The following is a 27297-nucleotide window of genomic DNA, read 5'->3' as shown; positions in this document are numbered from 1 at the left end:
ACCCCGAGTGTGTGTGGATTACTAGATCTGAACAAAGCAAGTACTAAGGATAATTTCCCTTTGCCAAACATCCATATCCTTGTTGATAACTGCGCCAAACATGAGATACAGTCCTTCGTGGATTGTTACGCAGGATATCATCGGGTGTTAATGGATGAAGAGGATACATAAAAGACAACTTTTACCACACCCTGGGGCATATACTGTTATAGAGTCATGCCTTTTGGTCTGAAGAATGTCGGGGCAACTTACATGAGAGCCATGACTACAATTTTTCATGACATAATGCACCAAGATATAGAGGTGTATATGGATGATATGATAATCAAGTCCAGGACCCAGGATGACCATGTTCGGGATTTGAGAAAATTCTTTGAGCGGCTGCGTAAATATGATCTGAAGCTAAACCCAGCCAAATGTGCATTTGGGGTTCCATCTGGCAAACTTTTGGGATTCATAGTCAGTCAGAGGGGCATCGAGCTGGACCCAACAAAGATAAAGTCCATTCAAGATTTTCCTCCTCCAAGAACCAAGAAAGATGTTATGAGCTTGTTGGGAAATTGAACTACATCGGTCGATTCATTGCTTAGTTGACATCTACATGTGAACCCATTTTCAAGCTGTTAAAGAAAGATGCAGCAATCAAATGGATAGACGAGTGCCATGAAGCTTTTGACAAAATCAAAGAATATTTGTCGAACCCGCCAGTTTTGGTCCCACCTGAACCGGGAAGACCTCTGTTTCTATATTTGACAGTCTTGGAAAACTCCTTTGGTTGTGTCCTCGGACAACATGAAGTGACCGAGAGGAAAGAGCGGGCGATCTACTATTTGAGTAAAACATTCACAAGCTATGAGGCTAAATATACTCTATTGGAAAGGACTTGTTGCGCTCTGACCTGGGTAGCTCAAAAGCTGAGGCATTACTTGTTGGCCTGCGCCACTTATCTCATCACCATGTTGGACCTTTTAAAGTACATATTCCAGAAGCCAATGCCCAGGGGAAGGTTAGCAAAGTGGCAGATCCTACTCACTGAATTTGACATAGTCTACATCACTCGCACGACAATGATATCCCAGGCGTTAGTATATCACCTGACAGAAAACCCGGTTGATGATGAATACCAACCTTTGAGAACCTACTTCCCGGATGAAGAGGTAAATTCAGTTGAGGCAATATCCGAAGATACTAATGCTTGGAAAATGTTCTTTGATGGAGCGGTAAATGCAAAAGGTGTTGGAATCGGGGCAATATTTATCTCACCCACTGGTCAACATTATCCAACAACAGCCCGGCTTCAATTTTTCTGCACAAACAACACTACCGAGTATGAAGTATGCATTATGGATATGAACATGGCAATTGACTAAGATGTCAAAGAATTGTTAATCATGGGAGACTCAGATCTGATTATCAGACAAGCTCAAGGATAACGGGAGACCCGAGATGTCAAACTTATTCCCTACAGGCAACATGTGGAAGATCTTAGCAAGCGATTCAAGTCAATAGAGTTCAGGTACATCCCTCGTGGTCACAATGAACTAGCTGATGCACTTGCTACTTTAGCCTCTATGCTGCCATACCCAGGCAATGCCCATATTAATCCCTTAGAAATCCAAATCCGGGAAAGGCACGGTCACTGTAATACGGTTAAGGCAGAACCATGTGGACCGGGTTTGTGAGTTTTTTGTGCTTCTAATTTTGGGCCAATTTGGCTCAATTTCAATTAAAATATACTAGCCCAATCCCTTAACCCCCTAATCATCTTATTTAGTCCTAGAAAAATTATACAAGTTGAAAGAAAATCCATTTGGGATATATAATTTAAAGATACAAACTAAAATATACAAATAAAATGTAAAAAATACTTTTTAGTATTTTTAATAAAGGAAGGAAAATAAAATGCACAAATAACTACAAATCATCCAAATATTAGTATTTTTAGGAGAATTAGAACTGAGCAAAAATTAGGTATTCACAAGACTTACTTGAGTCCCCAATCCTTTTATTGGAAGGACCTCCATAAGCTAGTTGTAAATTGAGCTCCTCTATCCGAGATAATAGATACAGGGGCGCCATGCAGTCGTACTATCTCCTTAATATAAAGCCTCGCATAATCTTTTAAGGAATATGTAGTTCCAACGGGTAGAAAATGGCCTGACTTTGTAATCTTATCAACAATCACCCATATCGAATCGAACTTACGCTGGGTACGAGGTAAGCCTACAATGCAGTCCATATTGATTACTTCCCATTTCCAAGTCGGAATCTCCATAGCTTGCAATAATCCACCAGGTTTCTGATGCTCAATTTTAACCTGCTGATAGTTAGGACACTGAGCAACAAACTTTGCTATATCCTTTTTCTTTCCGTCCCACCAATACACTTCCCTGATGTCATGATACATCTTTGTTGTTCCTGGATAGATAGAATAACGAGAATAGTGAGTTTCTCCCATAACCTGCCGACGCAGCCCTTCAATATTAGGCACACACAATCGTCTTCGATATCTGAGGACACCATCTTGTGTAATTCCAAACGGTGTCTTCTCCTTCTGAAGGATGGTATCCTTATAATGAACTAGCACATGATCCTCGTACTGGCGTTCGTTTACTTCAGTTACTAATGAGGATGTTGCCGTATTCTGAAAAGTAATTCTAATGTCACCTGAGTCCAGTATCCTAACTCCAAGACTAGCTAGTTGATGAACCGCATGGGCTATTACCCTCTTTTCTGGCTGTAAATACGATAGGCTACCCATAGATCTACGGCTAAGGGCGTCGGCTACTATGTTCGCCCTCCCTGGATGGTATAAATTATCAATATAATAGTCTTTAAGTATCTCCAACCATATCATTTGACGAAGATTTAATTCCTTTTGCTTGAAGATATACTGTAGGCTCTTATGATCCATATAGATATTAACGTAAATGCCATACAAGTAGTGCCTCCCCTTCTTTAGTGCATTAATCACTGCGACTAACTCTAAATCGTGGTTCGGGTAGTTCTCCTCATGCTTTCTTAGTTGTCTAGAAGCATAAGCCACAACCTTACCATGTTGCATCAGCACACAACCCAATCTAATGCTTGAAGCGTCACAATAGATAACGTATTCACCGGTCCCTTCTAGAAGTGTTAGAATCGGTGATGAAGTTAATTTGTACTCTAAGGCCTGGAAAACTCCGTTCAAAAGCGTTGATCCATTGAAACCTAGTTCCCTTCTGAGTTAACTTACATGGTTATCCTAATCTTGTATAATTCAGGAAATTCTTCTCTTCGGAGGCCCAAACTTCATCTTTTATCCCTCACAATTGCACCCTAATCCAACTATTAGGGCAACATTTCATCTATTCTAAACTGTAACGACCCGATTGGTTGTTTTACCTTTTATAACCCCTTTCCCTTAAATAAAACTTTCCGCACTTGCAAAAGCGGTCGTAGCCTCGCAGATGCGTCCTAGAGCTAGCCAGGCCAAACCGCAAAAGCGACTTTCAGACCGTAGAAGGAGTCCCAGCCCTTTTAACCAATTCCGCAGATGCAGGACCTGCAGATTCGTATGAATTAGGTGAAGAAAGAAACTAGAGAGAAGACAGAGCTAATGTTGGCTAAAGCCTCATGAATTAGCACCAAGGGAAGCTAATCGGAGATTTAATATCATTCATAATTGGTATCAGGCAGAGCGATCCGGTCCTCAATCAGATACAGAGGAAGTTAATGATACAGAAATTGAAGACTTCATCAACAAATTGAAAGCAAGTGCAGAAGCATCTTCTACTAAGAAAAACGATAAAGGAAAAGATAAAGCATAAAGAAATGGAAGGCCCCACCAATTGATTATTGGAGTAAAAAGATGGAAGACTTTTATAAAGTAATTGGTCCCCCAGACAGCTTTAATAAAATAAGGGGTCCCTCCATTATCGGAAGGAATCTACTTTACAAAAGTAGTTTGTCCGATTCTAATAATGTAGTTTTTCTTTTGGCCACGTTTTAATTATTTTGTCGGCCACTTTTACTTTTTCATTTTGTTTGTTTGTAGGCAGATCCATTAATAACCCTGAATTAAGGTCCCAGATAATAGATAAAATTCCTACAAATCCAGAGGCAGGAACAGAGGTGGAAGAAATTCCATCTCAGAAAGGACCTTACACCATGTCTGAAATCAGAAAGATGGTGAAAAATAAGTCCCAGCCTGAAAGGCTTGCTACTATCCAAGATTTAAGTACTGAGATAAGTTATCTCAAGAAAGAAATCTCAGAATTAAAATCTTCAAATGTAGTTTTAGGTGAAAGAATTTTCCGATTAGAAAATTCTGAAGGGATTAATACAGATCTCGATGTTAAGATTACTGAGATAGATAATATCCCTAGTTATACAGAAGAAAAGACTGCTAGTACTTTATTGGAAATAACGGATTTTCTTGAAGAAGAATTTTTAGAAAAATTACAATATTTTATCACTCAAAAGTTTTTAATAATAATAACTCTTTTAATTGATTACAATTTCAAAAAAGAGCTTGTCGCTCTATTTGATAGTGGAGAAGAACTAAATTGTGTAAAAGAAGGGGTTATACCCTCTAGATATTTTCACAAAACCACTCATCATTTAAAAACTGCTAGTGGTGGTGCAATGTGTATTTCATATAAATTGCCCAAAGCTTATATTTGACAACAAACCACATGCATTCCTAAGAGTTTTGTTTTGATAAAAGATATTCAACAAGAAATAATTCTTGGAGTCCCGTTTTTTATAAAATTAATGCCTTTTTTATATTGGGATACAAAGAGTTTTACTGGTACTTATAATGGTAAGAGTATCACTTTTGAGTTTATAACTGAGCCAGTTCAAAGATTTTTGAATGAGATTATTTCTAATAATATTTCTTCAAAAGTCAATCAAATTGAATTTTTGAAAAATGAGATTTGTTCCATTACTATAGAACAGGATTTAAAAAATACCAAGCTAGTAGAAAAGATTAATTTTCTCAAAAATCAATTTGCTGCTTCTATATGTGGTGACCATCCGAATCCGTTTTGGAATAGAAAGAAGCATATTATAAGTCTTCCTTATGAAGAAGACTTTTCTGAGGATAATATCCCTACCAAGGCTCGACCTTGTCAAATGAACTCTGACTATTTGGATATATGCAAGAAAGAAATTGATTCCTTAAAGCAGAAGAGTTTAATTAGGCTCTCAAAGTCCAAATGGTCTTGCACTGCTTTTTATGTTAATAAACATGCGGAACAGGAACGAGGAGTTACTAGATTAGTTATTAATTATAAACCCCTTAATAAGGTTTTAAAATGGATTAGATATTTCATTTCTAATAAAAAGGATTTACTTGATAGATTACATGATGCCATTATATTTTCGAAATTTGATTTAAAATCAGGTTATTGGCAAATCCAGATATCTTAATTAGATAGACACAAAAGTGCTTTTAATGTACCAATGGGTCAGTATGAATGGAATGTTATGCCCTTTGGTCTAGAAAATGCACCTTCAGAATTTCAAAAAATTATGAATGATATTTTCCTTCCTTATACGGATTTCATAATTGTTTATATTGATGATATTCTAGTATCTTCAAAAAATATAGAATCTCATTTCAAACATCTTGATTTATTTAAAAAGATTATTATACAAAATGGTTTAGTTATATCAAAACCGAAAATGATGATTTTCCAAACTTCCGTTAGATTTTTGGGTCATAACATTGAGAAGGGTAGGATTATCCCCATTAATAGATGTATTGAATTTGCATCCAAATTCCCCGATATTATTACTAATAAAACTCAGCTTCAAAGATTTTTAGAAAGCTTAAATTATATTTCTCCATTTATAAAGGACCTTTCTAAAGACACTGCTCTTCTTTATGAAAGATTAAAGAAGAATCCTAAAGCTTGGACTGACAGTCATACTGAAGCAGCCAAGAGAATTAAGCAGAAGGTTAATAACCTCCCTTGTTTAACTCTAGCCAATCCTACTTGGGCAAAAGTTGTGGAAACTGATGCCTCTTATATTGGTTATGGAGGAATACTGAAACAATGTTCCCCCGTAGATAAACAGGAATAACTTGTTCAATTTTATTCTGGTAAATGGAATAACTCCCAGAAAAATTATGCAACTATAGCTAAAGAAATTCTTGCTATTGTTAAATGTGTGATGAAATTTCAGACTGACTTATATAATAAAAAATTTATTATTAAAACTGATTGTCAGGCTTCTAAATTAATCTTTAATAAAGATTTCAAGCATGATGTTTCCAAACAAATATTTGCAAGGTGGAAAGCTTTATTAGCCCCTTTTGATTTTGAAATTATATACAAAAAAGGGTCTGATAATACCCTTCCTGATTTTCTTACTAGAGAATAACTGAACTAATAGTTCTACTACTTTGTCTACAGATTATGAGACCTACATATAAGCCTCCTCGGCAACGAGGAAGAGGAAGGGAAGCTACTAATATCAGAGAGAATAATATTCTTTCCCAAATGGGAAATCAAAGGCTTATAGCCGCTAATATTACAGAAGGTAATACCGAACATCCTTTATACAAGGAATTTATAGATTATATAAAATCCAAAAAAGATGAAGGTACGTCATCATCTAATGTACCTACATACTCCTCAGTTATATCAGAGGATGCTAATGACAATTTTGAGACTTACAGTCAAAAAGAATCCAAATAGTTAATTATTCTTTTGGAACAATCCGACCTTAAATGGAAGGATAATCCTTGGCAAATTATGGCAAGATACTTTGATGCAGCGTCATACGCTACTCCTGCATACAAATACAGAATGCATTATGAGATTATACTCTAAACAACAGGATCTGCAGATATTCAGCATTTCTATCCTGCTAATACTAGAAAAACTTATAGTTTTTTGAAGATTATAATTAAGAAGGTTATACCTTTTAATGAATGGGGAATCAGCACACTCAAGGATCGTGAATATACACATCCAGACCAAAAGATTTCGGTCAAATTCAATTAATGGGACTATGTCGAAAGTTTTAATAAAACTTTTTTATATGAAAATCCTACCAGAAAACATTTTTGGTTTATAAAACTTTGTCCTAATTTATTCGGACAACAAATTCCAAATTGGTTTTTCAAATGGTGGAAGTTATACGAACCATCATTAGATATTTTAAACCCTCTCTTCAAAGGATTATATTCTCAATGGGTAGATATATCTCCCAAAATTATTTCTCTCCAAAAAGATCATATCTTTTATGATGGTATTGCTACCATGTATTTCTTTATTGAATTTTCTATTCCCTGGATTATGAAATGGAATGTACAGACCGGTTATACTAGTGAAGGCATTCCTTGCCTTAACAGAATTTTGTATCATAAGTTCTGGTCCATATTGCTTCAGTCAAACCAACAAGGAAAGTTATATGGTGAAGAATTAATACAACAGATACATGCCAAAATAGAGGCTTATTCACAGATCGATCATACAAAGGATGAAGAAGAAGATCTAAGTCCTTTAGAAATTATCAGCAAGAGACTCCAAATGAAGAAGGGAGCTGTTTCACAGAAAGAAATCATTGCTTCATATTTTTAAGAAATAAAAAAGGATTTAGCAAAAAATCTTGGTAGTACTATTGGAGATGATATATCTATGGTTTCTATTGGCAGTACTTCAAATGAAGATGTGTGTTTAGCCGGTGAAGCCCAAAATCAATCAGATACAGAGGAAGTTAGTGATACAGAAATTGAAGACTTCATCAATAAATTGAAAGCAAGTGCAGAAGCATCTTTTGCAAAGAAAAACGATAAAGGAAAAGATAAAGCATAAAGAAATGGAAGGCCTCACCAATTGATTATTGGGGTAAAAAGATGGAAGACTTTTATAAAGTAAATAGGTCCCTCATACAGTTTTAATAAAGTAAGGGGTCCCTCCATTATCGAAAGAAATCTACTTTATAAAAGTAGTTTGTCTGATTCTAATAATGTAGTTTTTCTTTTGGCCACATTTTAATTATTTTGTCGGCCACTTTTTCTTTTTCATTTTGTTTGTTTGTAGGTAGATCTATTATATAAGGATCACTCTTCTTTAGTTAGAGGCAGACTTTAGCCAACATTAGCTCTGCCTTCTATCTAGTTTCTTTCTTCACCAGTAAAAATCCCTTTTGTAATATTTTAGTTCTGAAATAAAATAAAAAAGGTCACTTGGCCACAACTCAGGGTCTCGGTGCTGGTACTGTTCTTCTCCCTCCCTCTTCCATTTATACGATATTGTTATCCTAAATGACAGGCTAAACAGGTAAGTGTTAGACTTGGTTCTCAATGGTTATCTGCTATTCATGTTTATGGTAGTTAGGAGTCTACTGTATCAAACCCGATGGGGTTTTTGGTTAAGGATTATATAGACCAGGCAGTTACTAGTCTCTACAGTAAACCTTGCTTAGTCCCAAGCTAACCGGTGATGCTCGTTAACCCATTTAGGCAGGTGGCCATTGAAGGGTTGTGAAGAGCATTGTGGTTTAAAGTTTCCCTAGAGATTAGTGGCTAGGCCAGGATTGGTGTCCTTGTAATTCAATTCCTGAGCCCTATTCGGAAGCGATCCGGTCCTTCCCTTGGCATCAGAATTGTTAGCCTAAATGACAGGCTAAATAGGTAAGTGTTAGACTTGGTTCTTAATGATTATCTGCTATTCATTTTTCTGGTAGTTAGGAGCCGACTGTATCAAATCCGATGGGTTTTTTGGTTAAGGACTATATAGACCAAGCAATTACTAGTCTCGACAATAAACCTTGATTAGTCCCAAGCTAACCGGTGATGCTCGTTAACCCGTTTAGGTAGGTGGCCGTGGAAGGGTTGTGAAGAGCATCATGGTTTAAGGTTTCCCTAGAGATTAGTGGCTAGGCCAGGACTGGTGTCCTTGTAATTCAATTCCTGATCCCTATTCGGAAGCGATCCGGTCCTTCCCTTAGTATCAGAGCCATGTTTAGTAGAAAACCTAGAGTCTAAGTATAACACTTAATTTCTTATTGAATATCATTAGGAAAAAGAATACTGTTAAAAATAGTAGAAAGGAAGAATATGAGCTTCCCCAACAATTAGATCTACTTAATAAGTGGACTATTCCAATGGTTAAACCTAAGGTTATATACCAATTAGGTACTTTTGAACGAATAGGTTTAAAACAAGTAGCTAAAACTACTGAAGAAACACTCACGGTAGATTGTGACCATGCTACATTTAGGTTATTATCTGAAACTGACCTAGCCCCTTATAGGGATTCACATAGATTTTTGCATATAGGCTTAATACAAGTTGCCTTCAAGCGACTCACTCTAAGAGGCTTACCTGAAAGCTTTATAGCAGCACTCAGAGATGGCAGAAACCAAAACTGGAAAAAGTCTCTTATAGGGACTGTGCAAACCAGTTTGGCCTATGGCCCTGTTTATTTTAATGCCTATCCTAATTTGCAAATTTCCCTTAATGATGAGAATTCTTTGAATGCTTTAATACTTAGCATCAAATTACATAGTTATGACTATTTGCCTGGTACAGAAGTTATATGCATCTGTTATATGATTCATTTCAAACCATTATACACTTTCAATCCTATGTGTAAAATAATGGATATGAAAAATGAAACTATTCTTATAGAAACCAACATTTTTACAGGTGAAGAAAAATCCCGTGGTAACAACACATGCAACTACCAATTGGTGGGGCCTTCCATTTCTTTATGCTTTATCTTTTCCTTTATCGTTTTTCTTTGCAGAAGATGCTTCAGCACTTGCTTTCAATTTGTTGATGAAGTCTTCAATTTCTGTATCACTAACATCCTCTGTATCTGATCAAGGACCGGATCGCTCTGCCTGATACCAATTATGAATGATATTAAATCCCTGATTAGCTTCCCTTGGTACTAATTCATGAGGCTTTAGCCAACATTAGCTCTGCTTTCTCTCTAGTTTCTTTCTTCACCTGTAAAAATCTATAAATCATGTTCGTATGAATTAGGTTGATCAAGGTAAACGAGACTAGTAAGAGGAACCTTATCTGCTTGGTCTTTTAAAAGAGAATTTTGAATATTCCTGTGAATAACTACTCCTCAAATATACATTATTATCTGCTTGTTGATGAGTTTATTTATATTTTACTGCATCGCATGTGTGATTCGCGAGCGGGGTAATAGATGCATCTATGACTGTGAGCACGTGATTTTTGTTTCGCGCGACAATCGCTCCAAAAGAATAAAAAAAAATAATAACAATTGGTCCTGCTGTACAATATTTTTGATTTCTGTACGGCACTTTGTTAATTATTTGTGACTTTTGCCCATTTTTATTTTTATTTAAAACAAAATACAACAAATTTATGTGTCATGCATAATTTGAACCGTAATCCGTTTGTTAAATAGAAAATCATGAATAGGCATCTTCGTCCGTGATTTTGTTTTGTTTGATTTTACCTGTTTTGAAAAGTTTTAGTGTGTGTGCAAATAATTGTATTAAGTGTTTATTTAATTTTAATTTGATTTTACTTAGTTTTGTTTTTTTAAAAAATAAAGAAGAAAAGGAAATAATAAAAAAAAAAGAGCCCTTCCTTTTTCGGACTTGGGCCAATTTTAAACAAATTGGCCCAAACAAATTCAGCCCAAAACCAGGCCTGCCCGGTCCAGTCCAAGTTGACACCAAGGACGTCCAAACGACGTCGTAATGGTTGAGTTTGATCTGAGCCGTTGATCTCCGAATGATCAACGGCCAAGATCACCTCCCCATAACCCACTAATGACCCGACCCGTTTCCATCCGGATCGACCCAAACCCTCTAAAAGATGAAACAACACCGTTTCCTTCGAGCTGAAGGATCCTGGCCCTTCATCGCATCTCATCCAACGGCCAGGATCCACCTACCCACTAACTATATAAGCCTGTAACCTTACCCTGCCCCCTATCCAACACCCCAGCCTACGTCTTCACCTTCTTCCCCATCAAACCCTAGAGCCGCCCCTGTATCCTTCACCATGAAAACCGGCGGCATGAACGCCGGTGACCTTCACCTTAACACCCTAGAATCCCCTTGCCATCCTAAACATAGATCTGTTAACTACTTAACTCGAATACCATCCCACCTTCTCGAATGTTCATTTGAAGATTCGAGTCAAAACTCAATCTACACCGTTTAACCCCAGTTTCACACCAGACCCCCTCGTGACCAAACCATGCTTGGTTTGGTCCGAATCTGATCAGGGAAGCATGAATCCCAGATCTGATTTTTGGAACTTTGTGGTTCTTCGTCATTGGTCCATATCCGTTCAAACCGAAGAGATTAAGGTCTAATGGACCTTAATCAAAGTGTTTCTCATCCGAGAAACACTTCGTTTAAAAGTCCATCCAACCTTAAAGAAGGTCTGTTCAAACACCAGTGGATTTTTCTGATTTGTTCTTTAAAAAGCTTTAAGGTGAGTTAATTTTCTTTTCTTTATTTCAGTTCGTATGTTTGTGTGTTGTTAAAGGTCTGTTCGTATGGCGAAACTTTTGTTTTGTGTTTTTGAACTGCTATTGTCCACCTTGGCCGGACCTCTGTATTCAGTCAAGTCTTTCTTCATAATGCGTGTGTATAAAATGTATGTTCAATTGAATTCGTAATTGGTCATTCATTTGGTTCCTAGGGCCTTTCTGTGTTAACATTGCAATATGAACCCCTTATGTGATACTGTTAAATGTCTGATTTTTGGCTACGATTGTATGTGTTAATGCTAATATAGTCGAGTCGACATATGTCGTCAATTAGTTTCAACTGTCTGAACAAGAATAAATCGATTTGCTTCTGTTGAACATTGCCTGAATCAATTAAGAACTAAGTTCTGTTACTTATAGTTGTTAATGTGATTTCAGAAACCTAAGGCTTGGTCTGTAATTGTAATCTGAATTGATGTCATGTGCATTTGTGCACAACATGTGCATAAAGGTCCTGTTTGAATTAAAATAGTTTGACAGCATATGCTGTCAGACTACATTCTGCTGCCCATACTCTACTTTAACCTCAGAAATAATAAACATTACTTAAAGTCAGTCTGCCAGGGAATATCATGGGTATTTGTTCATACTTAATTAGCCAAGTGGAATCTGAAAATGTGAAGGCACATGGGAGGGGTGTTGTGATATTCTAAACAGGCTGTTAAAGGTTTGATTTTAGGCTTATAAAAGGCAGACTGCCATCGGTTTTAAGAGAGAGGACAGATAGAGGAAAAAAAAGAAAGGGGATACCACCTGATATTAAAGAAGAGAACACAGAGGGAGAGGGGATTAGGAATAGACACAGACTTCCATCAGTTGGAAAAGGGGATAACACCTGATATTAGAGGGATATACAGAGCATATAGGGGGCAGAGATAGAGTAAACACAGAGAAAAGAAGAGGGTGAAGAGAGAGCATATAGGAGACCATCTGATAATAAAGGGAGGGTGATACACATTGAGAGATATACACATACACACATAAGTCAGGCATACAGACTTTAAGATAGACATAGATACATACACATAGACAGATAAAGAGAGAATACACGTGAAAATTTAGTTTTGGAGATTGAGGGTTGCAGTTCTGAAAAGCAGAAAACTGGAAGGAACTCTGTTTTGATAACACAGACAGACAAAACTATAAATTGCATTCTTCTTGCTGTCTTGATTTCAATGGTCTTGACCTGTTCTGTCCAATACATGATTTATTCTAAATCCGACTGAGTCTGCTGGTTGTTTGTGGTTTCACTTTGGGATTCGGTCTAGCTGGGATTTTGGTTCTACCCCAATTGTTTTGTTTTGTTGTTGCTGCTGCTATTCTGCTATCTACTGCCGCTGAACCTTCTGCTTCACTTCTTCTTTGCATTTCAGCATTCAGGTACACATTTCGAGTCCCATTTTGGTGTTAACTGTAACAGTTCGAAAGCATGAAATGAAAGGAGTTTGAAGAAATTTAGATGTCTGTTTTGTAATGCTCATGGTATATTGACTTATTTTGTATAAATTGATTAGTGCGTGATTCAGTAGTGAAAGATTAGTTAGATAATACTTAATCAAGTTTTAGCCTCTTGCATCTTAGTTTATAGTTGTTTGCTAGTACAAGATGTAATGGTACAATATATAGAAGCTATGGATAATTGGTATAGAATTCTCGACTGGATTCCCGTTTAACTAATGACATGCATGGGATAGAATATTTCCACCTTACACAATAATGTTCTGTGTTATTTTTAGTTCTTTATCAGGACCGCTAAGCAATATATAGGAGCACGTTCGAATCCCCATTAGTAATAATGCCTAGCGTTCAATTTCCTTAATCTAGCCTAAATAAATCTAGTTAAGTTCGATTCGAGAAATGTTCGGATTAAGTATTGCATTCCATCCATCTCACATATAACTTCTTTGTTCAACCAAAGTATTTCGTAAGGTATGGCGTCTTTTCACTTTATAAGTAATTAGAAATTGATAGGAATCCGGTTTAGGCCAAAGCATATACTTCAATTAGCATACATCTTTCTTTCTTCTATTTCTGGAAACCAAAAAATAATAATAAGAAATGTAGTCACTATAGGTCTATCCTTTTAAAAATAATGAGATGAGCCTCGCCAAATAAAAATGTAAATTGCGGGGCCCTCAGCAACTAATCATAATATTTAGAATTCAGGCTAGGCCGTTTAGTGAATCTCATGGCCTTCTACAAAATAATAACGCGTTAGACTCTTTAGGCACGACTTAATTAAAATACATTCTTAAATTCGGGTGCGCATTTATGTGACCCAAATTCAAATCTCAACGGAGTCGAAATGTGTTAACAACTACGGGTGCATTGATTGTGACGTGGTTCGAGATGCATTTTCACGACGTTGCAATTCCAGTTAGGGGTAGAGGCCACTTCGGGAGGGGTCAGCCCAGCAAACCCCCATATTTAGCACCACCACCCCCTCCCCGAGGTGCTCTAGTGAGACCTTATTTTAGTGCAATGCCAGAGAGTTCATATCGCCCACCAGTTATTCAAGCTTCCTCTAATCTGGTCATCATGTTTCTTCAAGAGCTCACTTCAGTGCCGTGCTAGAGAGTTCATATCACCCACCAGCCATACAGGGTTCCTCTAGTGGGTATTCGGGTCAACAGGCTCAGACTTCAAGGCAGCAGGCTATGGTACCGAGAGTGTGCTATGAGTGTGGAGATTCGAGTCACATGAAGAGGTCCTACCTCGGACTTCTGTGCAAGGCAGTTCAGTAGAGTCAGCAACCTATGATTTCAGCACCGGCCCCCACCTAGAGGTGGAGGACAAACAAGTAGGCGCCATCCTAGAGGTGCAGGCCAGGCAGGGAGAGGTCATCCATCTAGTGCTTAGTCCAGTGGAGGCAAGCCAGCCGACGCTCCATCCAGATTCTATGCCCTTCCGGCCAGGCCAGATGCATTGGACTTAGATGTCGTCATCACAAGTATTATTTCCGTTGGCGGTAGAGATGCTTCGGTATTATTTGATCCAGGGTCTATTTATTCATATGTATCATCTCTATTTTCTCATTTCCTGGTTATTTCTCCTAAGCCTTTAGGCACTCCTATTCATGTGTATACTCCTATAGGTGATACTGTGGTTATGGATCAGATCTACCGGTCCTATGTGGTTACACTCTATGGTTTTGAAACTAGAGCAGATCTCTTGTTGCTCTATATGATCAATTTTAAGATCATCCTGGGCATGGATTGGTTATCTCTGTATCACGCCATCCTAGATTTCCATGCCAAGACTGTTACTTTAGCGATGCTAGGGTTGCCAAGGTTGGAGTGGAAGGGTTCCACAGTTGATACATCTAATCGGGTTATCTCTTTCTTGAAGGCTCGACAAATGGTCAAGAAGGGGTGTTTGGCTTATTTGGCTTATGTTTGAGACACCACCGCAGAGTCTTTGACGATTGATTCAGTTCCATTAGTTCGAGAGTTCGTCGATATGTTTCCTTCTGCTCTTCCTCGCATGCCTCCGGATTGTGATATTGATTTCTGCATTGATATGGCTCCAGGCACCCAGCCTGTATCTATCCCAACTTAATTTATGGCTCTGAAGGAGTTGAAAGAGTTGAAGGGGAAGCTTTAGGAGTTATTAGCAAAGAGGTTTGTTAGACCCAGTGTATTGCCTTGGGATGCCAGTGTTATTTGTGAAGAAAAAGGATGGAACTATGCGGATGTGCATTCATTACTGCCAGTTGAACAAAGTCACCATCAAGAACAAGTATCTTTTGCCTTGTATCGATGATTTTTTTGACCAGTTGCAGGGTGCTAGGGTGTTCTCCAAGATTGACATGAGGTCAGGGTATCATCAGCTAAAGATTCGGGACTCGGATGTTCCGAAAACTGCATTCCGAACTAGATATAGCCACTATGAGTTTCTGGTGATGTCCTTTGGCTTGACTAATGCCCCAACAACATTCATGGGCTTGATGAACATGGTATTCAGGGCTTACATTGATTCATTTGTCATTGTCTTCATTGACGACATCTTTATATACTCCCATAGGTTGGGGGAGCACGAGTAGTATTTGAGGGTACTGCTTTAGACCTTGCGAGAGCAAAAGATATATGCTAATTTCTCTAAGTGTGAGTTATGGCTAGAGTCAGTGGAATTCTTGGGGCATATTGTGTTAGGAGAGGGTATTAAGGTGGACCCCAAGAAGACTGCGGCAGTTCAGAGTTGGCCACGTCCTACTTCGGTGACCGAGATTAGGAGTTTCCTGGGGTTAGCAGGTTACTATAAATGATTCGTGCAGGGCTTTTCCTCTATTGCATCACTTCTAACTAGATTGACCCAGAAGGGTGCTCCTTTCCATTGGTCTGATGATTGTGAGGCGATCTTTCAGAAGCTCAAGACAGCCTTGACTATAGCACTAGTCCTTGTGTTTCCTTCCAGTTTAGGGATGTATATGGTATATTGCGATGCTTCGCATGTTGGATTGGGATGTGTATTGATGTAGGAGGGGCGAGTTATTGCCTATGCTTCATGCCAACTGAAGGTTCATGAGAAGAATTATCCTGTGCATGATCTAGAGTTGGCCACGATCGTTCATGCTCTTAAGATATGGAGGCATTATCTATATGGGGTGCCATGTGAGGTTTATACGGATCATCGTAGCTTACAACATTTGTTCAAATATAGGGATCTTAATTTGAGGCAGTGCAGGTGGCTTGAGTTACTAAAGGAATATGACATCACCATTCTTTATCATCTGAGCAAGGCAAATATGGTCGTGAATGCCTTAAGCAGAAAGGCAGAGAGTATGGGTAGCTTGGCATTCATTCCATCAGAGGAGAGACCACTAGGTTTTGGACATTCAGTCCTTGGCTAACAGATTTGTGAGGTTGGACATTTCAGAGCCCAGCCGAATCCTTGCGTGTGTTGTTGCTCAGTCTTCATTATTTGGGCAGATCAAGGCCCGGTAGTTTGATGACCCACATTTGGCGGTTCTTGGAGAGACGGTGCTTCAGGGAGGTGCCAAGTAGGTTTCTATGGGCGAGGATGGTATTTTGCGACTCTAGGGTCGTCTATGTGCTCCTAATGTTGATGGGCTAAGGGAAAGGATTCTTGAAAAGGAACAATATTCGCGGTATTCCATTCATCCGGTAGCTACGAAGATGTATCGTGACTTAAGACAACATTATTGATGGCGGAGGATGAATAAGGACATAGTGGAGTATGTGGCTAGGTGTTTGAATTGCCAGCATGTCAAGTATGAACACTAGAGGCTGGGTGGCCTACTTCAGCAGATGCCTATACTAGAGTAGAAGTAGGAGCGCATTACCATGGATTTCGTAGTTGGGTTGTCGCGGACTTTGCAGAAGTTTAATTTAGTGTGGGTCATTGTCGCTAGATTGACCAAGTCGTCACTCTTCATACCGGTGGTGACTACTTATACTTCGGAGAGACTGGCTTAGATTTACATTCGGGAGATAGTCCGGTTGCACGGTGTGCCTGTTTCCATCATATTAGATAGAGGCGCTTAGTTCACTTCGCATTTCTGGAGAGATGTTCAGGGTGAGTTAGGGACTCTCATGGAGCTTAGCACGACATTTCATCCATACACCAACGGGAAGTCGGAGCGGACAATTCAGATTTTGGAGGACATGCTCATATGTGATTGACTTTGGAGGGCAGTGGGATCAGTTCTTGCCCTTGGCGGAGTTTGCGACAACAACAACTATCAGTCTAGCATAGAGATGGCTTCATACGAGGCTTTATATGCCTGAAGTTGTTGTTCTCCTATCGGATGAATTGAGCCTAGTGAGTCTAAGATATAGAGTACAAATTTGGTACAGGATTCCTTGGACAAGATAAAGTTGATTCAGGAAAGGCTTCGCACAGCTCAGTCCAGATAGAAGAGCTACACGAATCAGAAGGCGCGTGATGTATCATTCATGGTTGGAGAGAAGGTCCTGTTAAAAGTCTCGCCAATGAAGGGCGTTATGAGATTCGTGAAGAAAGGCAATCTGAGCCCAAGGTTTATTGGCCCATTTGAGGTGTTGAGGCGAGTTGGGGAGGTTGCTTACGAGATTGCTCTACGCCCCAGCTTATCGGGAGTTCATCATGTTTTTCATGTATCGATGCTTCGGAAGTATCATGCTGACTTGTTCCATGTGCTAGACTTTTGTACTATTCAGTTGGATGAGAGTTTGGGTTATGAGGAGGAGCCAGTTGCCATTATTGATTGACAAGATCGCCAGTTGAGGTCCAAGAGGATTTCAGTGGTGAGGCTCTAGTGGAGGGGCCAACTAGTTGAGAACGCGACCTGGGAGTCCGAGGAGGACATGCGGAGCAGCTATCCACATTTATTCAGCATCTCAGGTACTTTTCTATGTCCATTCGAGGAGAAACGTTTGTTTAAGAGGTGGAGAATATAACGACCCGACTGGTCGTTTTGCCTCTTAGAATATCGTTCCCTTAAATAAAACTTCTCGTGCTTGCTTTAACTAATTTACGACTTACGGGGATGGTGGGTTCGGGATTTGGAAGAGTTTGGAGTGAAATATGCCCATTGACTCCTTAGGATTTTCTTAAAAGGCTAAGTTTGACTTTGGTCAACATTTTGAGAAAATGGACCCGGATTCGTGATTTGACGGTCCCGGAGGTTCCGTAGGAAAATATGGGACCTGGCGTATGCCCGGAATCAAATTCCGAGGTCCCTAGCCCGAGTAAGGAATTTTTATCAGAAATTATAATTCTGAATTTTTAAAAATTTAAAGAAACTAATTAATGATTAATTCCATGGGTATGGGGCTCGTATGTTGGTTCTAAAGCCCAATACTGGTCTGATATATCATTTACGACTTGCCCGCAAAATTTGTTGTCAATCCGAGTAGTTTTAGGGCGTTTCGGCTCGTTAGAGGAAAATTAAGAATTTGAAGTTCATAAGTTTGATTTATTTGGTTTTAAGCGGTGATTCTTAGATTTATTGTTGTTTCGGGCATTCCGAAGGTTCGAGTAGGTCCATCTCGTGATTTAAGACTTGTCGGTATGTTCGGGAGGGGCCCGGAAGCCCTGAGCGTCAAACGGATGAGGCTAGAGTGAAGTTGGGAATTTGGAGAAGTGCTGGAGCATCTGCTTCTATCATAACTATACCGGCGGTTGGTCGACCACTGGTGCGAGACCGTAAAAGCGGTCGTATCCTCATAGATATGTCCCAAAGCTAGCCAGGCCAAACCGCATAAGCGGCTTCCCAGCCACAGAAGCGACTACGCAGATGCAGCTTCCAGACCACAGAAGTGGTCCCAACCCTTTTAACCAATTCCGCAGATGCGGGACCCCAGATGCGGGACCCTGACCGCAGATGCGAAAACTGCTGAAGCAGTGAGCTTCATTTAAGTCGAGATCCAGTCATTTTTTACCATTTGGCACTCGGGTACTGAGCGATTTTGGAGCTCTTGAGAAGGGATTTCCATATAGCTTCGTGAGGTAAGTTTATCCCCCATTACCGTATGGCTCTGAAGGAGTTGAAAGAGTTGAAGGGGAAGCTTGAGGAGTTGTTAGCAAAGAGGTTTGTTAGACCTAGTGTATTGCCTTGGGATGCCAGTGTTATTTCTGAAGAAAAAGGATGGAACTATGAGGATGTGCATTCATTACTGCCAGTTGAACAAAGTCACCATCAAGAACAAGTATCTTTTGCCTTGTATCGATGATTTGTTTGACCAGTTGCAAGGTGCTAGGGTGTTCTCCAAGATTGACATGAGGTCAGGGTATCATCAGCTAAAGATTCGGGACTCGGATGTTTCGAAGACTGCATTCCGAACTAGATATGGCCACTATGAGTTCCTGGTGATGTCCTTTGGCTTAACTAATGCCCCAGCAACATTCATGGACTTGATGACCAGGGTATTCAGTCCTTACATTGATTCATTTGTCGCCGTCTTCATTGACGACATCTTTATATACTCCCGTAGTTTGGGGGAGCACGAGTAGTATTTGAGGGTACTGCTTTAGACCTTGCGAGAGCAAAAGCTATATGCTAATTTCTCTAAGTGTGAGTTCTGGCTAGAGTCAGTGGAATTTTTGGGGCATATTGTGTTAGGAGAGGGTATTAAGGTGGACCCCAAGAAGACAGCGGCAGTTCAGAGTTGGCCACGTCCTACTTCGGTGACCGAGATTAGGAGTTTCCTGGGGTTAGCAGGTTACTATAAATGATTCGTGCAGGGCTTTTCCTCTATTGCATCACTTCTGACTAGATTGACCCAGAAGGGTGCTCCTTTCCATTGGTCCGATGATTGTGAGGCAATCTTTCAGAAGCTCAAGACAGCCTCGACTATAGCACTAGTCCTTGTGTTTCCTTCCAGTTTAGGGATGTATACGTTATATTGCGATTCTTTGCATGTTGGATTGGGATGTGTATTGATGTAGGAGGGGCGAGTTATTGCCTATGCTTCGTGCCAGCTGAAGGTTCATGAGAAGAATTATCCTGTGCATGATCTAGAGTTGGCCACGATCGTTCATGCCCTTAAGATATGGAGGCATTATCTGTATGGGGTGCCATGTGAGGTTTATACGGATCATCGCAGCTTACAACATTTGTTCAAATAGAGGGATCTTAATTTGAGGCAGCGCATGTGGCTTGAGTTACTAAAGGAATATGACATCACCATTCTTTATCATCTGGGCAAGGCAAATATGGTCGTGGATGCCTTAAGCAGAAAGGCAGAGAGTATGCGTAGCTTGGCATTCATTCCATCAGAGGAGAGACCACTAGCTTTTGGACATTCAGTCCTTGGCTAACAAATTTGTGAGGTTGGACATTTCAGAGCCCAGCCGAATCCTTGCGTGTGCTGTTGCTCAGACTTCATTATTTGGGCAGATCAAGGCCCGGTAGTTTGATGACCCATATTTGGCGGTTCTTGGAGAGACGGTGCTTGAGGGAGGTGCCAAGTAGTTTTCTATGGGTGAGGATGGTATTTTGCGACTCTAGGGTCGTCTATATGCTCCTAATGTTGATGGCCTGAGTGAGAGGATTCTTGAAAAGGCACAATATTCGCAGTATTCCATTCATCCAGTAGCTACGAAGATGTATCGTGACTTAAGATAGCATTATTGATGGCGGAGGATGAATAAGGACATAGTGGAGTATGTGGCTAGGTGTTTGAATTGGCAGCATGTCAAATATGAACACTAGAGGCTGGGTGGCCTACTTTAGCAGATGCCTATACTAGAGTGGAAGTAAGAGCGCATTACCATGGATTTCGTAGTTGGGTTGTCGCGGACTTTGCGGAAGTTTAATTTAGTGTGGGTTATTGTCGACAGATTGACCAAGTCGGCACTCTTCATACCGGTGGTGACTACTTATACTTCGGAGAGACTGGCTTAATTTACATTCGGGAGATAGTCCGGTTGCACGGTGTGCCTGTTTCCATTATATCAGATAGAGGCCCTCAGTTCACTTTGCATTTCTGGAGAGCTGTTCAGGGTGAGTTAGGGACTCGCATGGAGCTTAGCACGACATTTCATCCATACACCGACGGGCAGTCGGAGCGGACAATTCAGATTTTGGAGGACATGCTCATATGTTATTGACTTTGGAGGACAGTGGGATCAGTTCTTGCCCTTGGCGGAGTTTGCGACAACAACAACTATCAGTCCAGCATAGAGATGGCTCCATACGAGGCTTTATATGCCTGACGTTGTTGTTCTCCTATCGGGTGAATTGAGCCTAGTGAGGCTAAGATATACAGTACAAATTTGGTACAGGATGCCTTGGACAAGATAAAGTTGATTCAGGAAAGGCTTCGCACAGCTCAGTCCAGACAGAAGAGCTACACGAATCAGAAGGAGCGTGATGTATCATTCATGGTTGGAGAGAAGATCCTCTTAAAATCTCGCCAATGAAGGGTGTCATGAGATTTGTGAAGAAAGGCAATCTGAGCCCAAGGTTTATTAGCTCATTTGAGGTGTTGAGGCGAGTTAAGAGGTTGCTTACGAGATTGCTCTACCCCCCAGCTTATTGGGAGTTCATCATGTTTTTCATGTATCGATTCTTCGGAAGTATCATGCCGACTTGTCCCATGTGTTAGACTTTAGTACTATTCAGTTGGATGAGAGTTTGGGTTATGAGGAGGAGCCAGTTGCCATTATTAATAGACAAGATCGCCAGTTGAGGTCCAAGAGGATTTCTGTGGTGAGGCTCCAGTGGAGGGGCCAACTAGTTGAGAAGGCGACTGGGAGTCCGAGGAGGACATACGGAGCAGCTATCCACATTTATTCAGCAGCTCAGGTACTTTTCTATGTCCATTCGAGGACAAACGTTTGTTTAAGAGGTGGAGAATATAACGACCCGACTGGTCGTTTTGCCTCTTAGAACATCGTTCCCTTAAATAAAACCTCTCGTGCTTGCTTTAACTAATTTACGACTTATGGGGATGGTGGATTCGGGATTTGGAAGAGTTTGGAGTGAAATATGCCCATTTGACTTCTTAGGATTTTCTTAAAAGGCTAAGTTTGACTTTGGTCAACATTTTGAGAAAACGGACCTGGATTCGTGATTTGACGGTCCCGGAGGGTCCGTAGGAAAATATGGGACCTGGCGTATGCCCGGAATCAAATTCCGAGGTCCCTAGCCCGAGTAATAAATTTTTATCATAAATTATTATTCTGAATTTTTAAAAATTTAAAGAAACTAATTAATGATTAATTCCATGGGTATGGGGCTCGTATGTTGGTTCCAAAGCCCGGTACTGGTCCGATATATCATTTACGACTTGCCCGCAAAATTTGTTGTCAATCCGAGTAGTTTTAGGGCGTTTCGGCTCGTTAGAGGAAAATTAAGAATTTGAAGTTCATAAGTTTGATTTATTTGGTTTTAGGGGGTGATTCTTAGATTTAGTGTTTTTTCGGGCATTCTGAAGGTTCGAGTAGGTCCATCTCGTGATTTAAGACTTGTCGGTATGTTCGGGCGGGGCCTGGAAGCCCTAAGCGTCAAACGGATGAGGCTCGAGTGAAGTTGGGAATTTGGAGAAGTGCTGGAGCATCTGCTTCTTTCATAACTGCACCTGCGGTTGGTCGACCGCTGGTGCGAGACCGTAGAAGCGGTCGTAGCCTCGTAGATGTGTCCCAAAGCTAGCCAGGCCAAACCGCATAAGCGGCTCCCCAGCCACAGAAGCGACTACGTAGATGCGGCTTCCAGACCATAGAAGTGGTCCCAACCCTTTTAACCAATTCCGCAGATGCGGGACCCCAGATACGGTCCCCTGACCGCAGATACGAAAACTGCTAAAGCAGTGAGCTTCATTTAAGTCGAGCTCCAGCCATTTTTGACCATTTGGCACTCGGGTATTGAGCAATTTTGGAGCTCTTGAGAAGGGATTTCCATATAGCATCGTGAAGTAAGTTTATCCCCCCCCCCCATATTTCTAAGTTTAACACTCGAGTTTTGGGTAGATTAACACCTAAAGATTTGGAGAAATCAAGGGATTAGAGCTAGACCTAGGGTTTTAATAAAACTTAGATTTTACCACAAAATTGTTTATGAAATGAATTATAAATCATATATTGTTGATCCATAGGTTATAGAGAACAACTTCCTTTGAAAAATTTCGGAATCCGGGCACGTGGGCCAGGGGTCGGATTTTAGGAAACTTGTATTAATGGTTGGGAAATGGCTTAAATAGCTAGAATTCGATCTTGTATGCTTATATTGACTAATTCCTACCTCATTTAACTAGTTTTGGATCGTTCGGCTCTGAATTGAGGGCTTGGGCTCGTTCTTGGTATTGCAAGTGCACTTTGGAGCGAGGTGAGTCTCCTTTCTAACCTTGTAAGAGGAAATTGTCCCCATAGGTATAATAATTGAATTAATTGCTACTATATGCGATAGCTATGTACGCACTAGGTGACGAGAGTCCGTGCGTAGCTACTATTATGTAAGTCCGGGTAGTTTAGGACCCAAAAGCATGCTCTATGTTATATTCTTATAACTTGATGATAAATTCGGATTCGTATGAATTAGGTTGATCAAGGTAAACGAGACTAGTAAGAGGAACCTTATCTACTTGGTATTTTAAAAGAGAATTTGAATATTCCTATGAATAACTACTCCTCAGATATACATTATCGCCTGCTTGTTGATGAGTTTATTTATATTTGACCACGTCACACGTGTGATTCGTGAGCGGGGTAATAGATGCATCTATGACTCGAGCCGTTCTACCATCGCTAGTGCACAATTTACTTTTATGTTGGATCAGGTCGTACATCCCTCGGTGTTACTTGCGCATATTTTATTTAGTATTTTCTGTGGACTGAACTTCATACATGCCTTGAAATGTAAATGGATACCCATGATATTATCTGGAGAAAGAACCGTTCTTCCTTTCCATATATGGTTAAATAATTGTGCTATCCATGCTTATTATAAATTCTTTCTCATATTATTTGACCCTAGTAAGTATCATGTCGACCTCTCGTCTCTACTTCTTTGATATTGGACGGGATAATTACTAGGTACATATTGTTTATGTAACTCATACTACACTTCTGTACTTAATTGTACAGGATCTGAGGCAGGTGTCTCTTGCTATTATTCTGGTACGCATCCCTGAGTGGATTTCGAGACTTCTACGGTGAACTACTCCCCTTCCCATGCCGTTCAGCAGCCTAAAGGAGTCTCTCTTATGTATTTTTTGCTGTGTATTCTGTTTCGGACAGTAGGATAGTGTGGTTCTTTTGTATATTCTACTAGTTGCCCACAGCTTGTGACACCATGTCTTGGCACACACATTAGTAGACTATTATTTTGGGATTGTACGATTATTTTGGCTTTACTTATCATTTATGATTTTTAGTTCAACTTAAGAAGTCATTGCAATTATTTTGTGTAAAAGTAAATGAGAACTTATTTATTATTTCCGTGTTAGCTTGACCGACAATGGTGTTGGGCGCCATCATGACCTATTATGGAAATGGGTCATGACATAAATGTTACCAGTCTTAGACTCATTTGATTTCATTCGAGCTATACTGAGCTTCTTATAACTTAGGGAAACCATCATCTCTCTTATGAACTTATTCCCAAGGACTCATCGATTCTTGTTACCTTTTTACTCATCTTTTCTTATCCTTCCTCATGTCTTCCTAGAACTTTGTCGCTCTACCATACTTTATCTTGCGACTTACACATATCTATTTATACTTATTCTCAACCTTTCCTCAACCTGCTTGCATCATAGATTTCCTTATGTTATTCCAGAATATCAAGCAAGGCACCACATACCACTTTGGTCAAAGGTGCTTAGAAGAGAAGAAAAATTTGTTGCAAGTTTCTTGTAATAACCTGCCAAACAGAGAAGCTACGAACCTTCATCGGTGTTGTGGGTCTAGGCGATGTCTACACTACCTCAGTCTCTTGTGTATCCATTCGGATGTCTTTACCCGAAATAATATGCCCAAGGAAAGCTACAAAGTTCAACCAGAGTTCATACTTAGAAAAGTTTGCATACAACTTCCCTTCTTGTAGAATTCTGAGCACAGTACGCAGATGATCTACATGCTCAGCCTCTGAATGAGAATATACCAATATATTGTCAATAAATACAATTACGAACATATCTAAAAAAAGGCATGAACATACGGTTCACTAAATCCATGAATACTTTTGGGGCATTGGTTAGATCGAACGACATAACCCGAAACTCAAAGTGCCCATATCTAGTCCTGAATGCAATATTCAGAATCTTCATCCTTAGCCTTTATCTAATGGTACCCAAACCTCAAGTCTATCTTTGAAAAATACTTGTCACCTTGTAACTGATCAAATAGATCATTAATTCTCGGGAGCGGGTACTTATTCTTGATTGTCACCTTATTCAGTTGCCTATAATCAGTACGCATTCGTAAGGAACCATCTTTCTTTCTTACAAACAACACAAGTGTTCCCCATGGTGACGTACTAGGTCTGATAAAACCCTTTTCAAGCAAGCCCCTTAGTCGTTCCTTTAACTCACTCAGCTCTGCGGGGGCCATTCTATAGGGGGAATAGATATTGGATGAGTATCTGGTAGTAGGTCAATGACAAACTCAATTTCTTGCTCTGGCGGAAGACCCGGAAGCTCATCGGGGAAAACATCGGGACACTCATTCACCACAGGGATGGACTTAATGGTTGGTAACTCCACTTCCATATCCCAAACCCGATCTCAGTGATAAATATAGTCCTTTCTGATTATCTTTCTTGCCTTGAGATATGAGATAAATTTACCTCTTGGTGATGTCATATTACCTTCCCATTCTAAAACAGGTTCTCCTGGGGACTGAAATTAAACCATCTTTGACCTACACTTGATGTTAGCATAACAAAAGGCCAACCAATCCATACCCATTATAATATCAGGTTATACCCAACCGAACACCACGTACATTATCCTTGTTTATTATCAAGTCTATCACGGGCCTTTATAATGACATCCATATATATATAAGTAACAATATTAAGACTTAACTCGCATAGCTAATTTAGAAAAAGGTTTATATACATAAGGGTCGACAAAGCCGTAGGCATATCACACCCAAAACTATATACAGGATAATGTCTGCAAAACCGCTAAGTAGGCATAACCATAATATATACAAGTCGGGATGGGGCTCTCTACATCTCATAAAACAACCCAACACATTTCAAACCCTGACTTGGTAATATTCTAAGAAGAGGTGGAACTCACCAACCAAAAATTGACACTTGGAGGATGTCTATAGTACATGGTCCTTACCCCGTCCTATATAAGAACCTCGATCGGACACACTTCGAAGCAGAATCTTCATGTCCTTATCAGTTACCTTCCTCCTCTTAGCCCGACTACTATCTTCTTCCTCTGCGTATCCCATAACATACACTGACAAACCTTGATTGACGAACTCCTAAGACTGTGGAGTATATGGAACCTCAGAAGAGTCGGTGTCCTCAAATACCTTGACATAGTTTTAAGCCTGAGGGAATCCCGGTTGTGCCAATCCATGCACTACTCCCCTCATACCTTGATAAACAGGCTTTGAAAATAAGGTCTTTGGCGAGGTCGGAACTCCTCTCACCCCATCTACTACCGGAGTGGTTGAAACAACTCAAACGGATGACTCATATGTATCCTCGGATGGATCCTCCTCAATAGAACCCATGATCTCCGATGGGTCTGAATCCATAGTATAACTTATCTCTCTTTCTAACATCTTCGTAGCCTTTTGACCCGTGCTAGCGGCTGTAGACTTTGGAGGCATTGCTAAAAACATAACATATCATTAGGAAAACGAATACTCATATTGCACGATCTAAGATAAGAAGAGAGGATACCATCCTATATGTCCTGTAGCCTCCTTTCTATAAGTGTGGTGCACAGCACACCCATAAATAAGACTCTACTAGACACGGTCTGTAGACAACCCTAGGACAGAACTGCTCTGATACCACTTTGTCACGACCCAAACCGATGGGCCGCGACGGGTGCCTAAGTCCTACCTCTCAAACACCCCTAAACACGAGCCTAGGATATGAAGCTGTATAACATCTACTGCATTACGAAATTGACATACGTGAAGGAAAACTGCCATCAAGACATATGCACGTAAACATGCAGAATACAGTGGGTGAGCCGACAAGACTGCTATAGACAACTATACATCCAAAACTGAAAGCGGACAAGGCCACATACACCCCAACTAGACATATTGTCCACAGACCTCTAATAGAAACATAATTGTACAAACACGGGACTGAGCCACATTATACCCATATACATATATATATACAAACATATCGTACCAATATCACAAGCAGCTCCGGATCAAA

The sequence above is a fragment of the Nicotiana sylvestris genome, chromosome 2 (assembly GCF_000393655.2).
Source record: "Nicotiana sylvestris chromosome 2, ASM39365v2, whole genome shotgun sequence".
Classification (NCBI taxonomy): Eukaryota; Viridiplantae; Streptophyta; class Magnoliopsida; order Solanales; family Solanaceae; genus Nicotiana; species Nicotiana sylvestris.
The sequence above is the reverse complement of the archived record's forward strand: the minus strand, read 5'-3'. Positions refer to the sequence as shown.